Source organism: Poromitra crassiceps (assembly GCF_964638095.1).
Source record: "Poromitra crassiceps genome assembly, chromosome: 16".
Taxonomy (NCBI): Eukaryota; Metazoa; Chordata; class Actinopteri; order Beryciformes; family Melamphaidae; genus Poromitra; species Poromitra crassiceps.
In genome coordinates this window covers 27,781,713-27,784,212 of record NC_139645.1, presented here as the reverse complement: position 1 = coordinate 27,784,212, position 2,500 = coordinate 27,781,713, and the positions used below count along the sequence as shown (strand labels likewise).

The 2,500-nt window shown below is 41.5% G+C and overlaps 1 protein-coding gene across 1 annotated transcript in view; it reads right to left on the bottom strand.

Moving 5' to 3' along the window:
• neto2a (neuropilin (NRP) and tolloid (TLL)-like 2a) overlaps positions 1-2,500 on the bottom strand; it is a gene marked incomplete at both ends in the record, with an annotated part of 33,859 nt that overhangs the window by 14,029 nt on the left and 17,330 nt on the right. The window lies entirely within an intron of this gene.

Here is a 2,500-nt window from a genome sequence, read left to right as displayed (position 1 = left end):
GATTTTTATCCGCCATTTATTTTCCCATAGACATTTTGTAAAATGCTTATAAAAAATAGTTTTACTTGGTCAAACCAAACTGTTCAGCTATATTTAGAATCGGGAGAGAGCATAGAACATTTCACTCGGACCAAAACTAACTTGAAACTACATTGAAAAAATATTTTCTTTAAATTCACAATTTCTTTACGTTTTGGTCCGAGTGAAATGTTATGTGGTCTCTCCCGTTTCTAAATGTATCTGAACCGTTTGGTTTGACCAAGTGAAACTTTTTTTGTAAGCATTTTACAAAATGTCTATGGGAAAATAAATGACGGATGAAAATCTCTGGCGCAGTGTTGAAGCAGGAAGTAGGCGGTCACTTTGCCTCTCTACCAGCTTTGGTGGCTGAAATGGCACTTTAGTGTCTGTTCGTGTCTAGTGCAGAATATGGAAGCTCATAAATCGACTGTGTGCATATTTGTGTCTGTGTGAGGTTGGATAATATAGTGTAGTGGCAGTTATTATAGAGCTGAACATTTCTTGCCCCGGAAGTGAGTTTCTCTTGGAGCAAAAACAAAAAATTATATTTGTTATTTTTGCTCCAACTGCAATGTGTTATAGTCAGTCACGATTCAGTAGGTCACGGGTTGGCTTGGTTCCAGCCTTAAAACTCGTTATATACGGATTTCTTTCCAAATGTCTATGGAGAGAAAATGAATGAATGGGAAACTCACTTCCTGGGCAAAAGATTGCGTGACTGTTGAGCTCTAAGGAGCTGAAAGCAGTATGCTGTGCCTGCTATCTGTTTGACGGTCTGATGAAGTGCATAATAGTGGGTCTGATCAGGCCCGGTTCTACGGGGGTGCAAAAGCATGCATTGCACCCTTATTTTAATTGTCTGCATGCTCAGTTGAAAAGTTAAAAAAAAAAAAAAAAAAAAAAAAAAACTTTTTTTTTTTTTTAATAAATGCTACAGCTGCACACTTACTGTTTAAACTTGAATTATGGTTGTTGTTTTTCTTTGTTCTTTGATGTGATTTTATGGCTTTTTGGCACCTATATGTAACCTTTTAAGGTTGAGATAATTGTATTATCATTATATGGTCCAAATATTTCAGTAAAGCACTTGAAACACTTGAAATATTCTTGCTTGGGTGGTATCATTCTACTTGAAATGATGGCCAAATGCATTATTTTTAGTAAATAACATGTCAAATTTTTCGGGCGGCCGGCCTTTGGCCGGCCACCCAAGTAGGCCCGGCCTTCGGCCGGGCATCTGCACCCCTTCCTATCTAGGATGCACCCCTAGTCATCTTGTTCTGGAACCGGCCCTGGGTCTGATGAAGTGCATAATAGTGCGATAAAACATTGAGATTGTGACTGCGAGGCAAAGTGCAGGAGACGCAGTTATGATTGGAGATGAAACTGTCCTTCTAGTTTCTATGTTTCTATGTTTCTTCACGTTGAGCTGTGAGGGAATGAGTGGAGAAAGTGGCGCAGAGAGCCGAAGAGGTTTTGATCGGAATTGTTTGAAAAACTAGTCCTCGGTGTGACACCCTTCCACCAAGTTTCAAAAAAAAAAAAAATCCGTAATCCTGCTAACCGTCAGAAAAACAGACAAATGGTACGGAAAACATAACCTCCTGGGTGGAGGTAATAAGAACAATATGGTGTCTCACCACTAGGTGTCAGGTGTTAGAGGGTACACTGTCACACGCCTTTTGGCTTTGCTCTTCACTATCCAGGATTCTGGGCCAAAATATGTGACTGGTACTCTAAAGCAGTGGTTCTCAAATGGGAGTCCGGGGACCCCCAGGGGTCCTTGAGGGTGTTACAGGGGGTCCCCAGCCATAAGGGGTGTAATTTATTTTCGCTATAATTCCATTCATAAGTAACACAATGACTGTTTTGGTCATGGGTTTTATACACTTTCTGTAATAAAACATCTAAAAGCACCAATCTTATTATCATATGGGGGTCCGTGGGACAAAATCCTATGAAGTGGGGGTCCGTGGTCTAAGCTTTGTCAGTTTAGGGGTCCTTCATGTGAAAAGATTTGAGAACCACTGCTCTAAAGGCTTATAAAATAACCCTTCAGCCGGAGGCGGAACTCGCCATCTTCGGCTGTTCTGAATCTTCTCTGCTCCTCCCTACGGCTGTGCAGCGGTCTCTGACACAGGGGACGACTGTCGCCAAGAGACTCATTCTGAAGGAGTGGAAGTCCCCCTCTCCACCATCTTTTCAGTTGTGGCTGACGGACATGGTTTCGGTCGAGCGCATGGAGAGACTCAGGCACATGAGGACCAACTCACTTGGGAAGTTCTCAACTATTTGGGACCCGTTCCTGGTCTACTTTGACGAGGTTAGAAATGAGTAACTCGCCCAGCTATTCTCTAATGGACTTCTTACATTTACAGTATTATTTTTTACAAGCACTTAAGCACCTTATATGGCTGGTAGCACCATGTTGTAATGTTGGTATGTGTTTGTTTGTTTTTTGTTTTTGTATCCGAGTTTG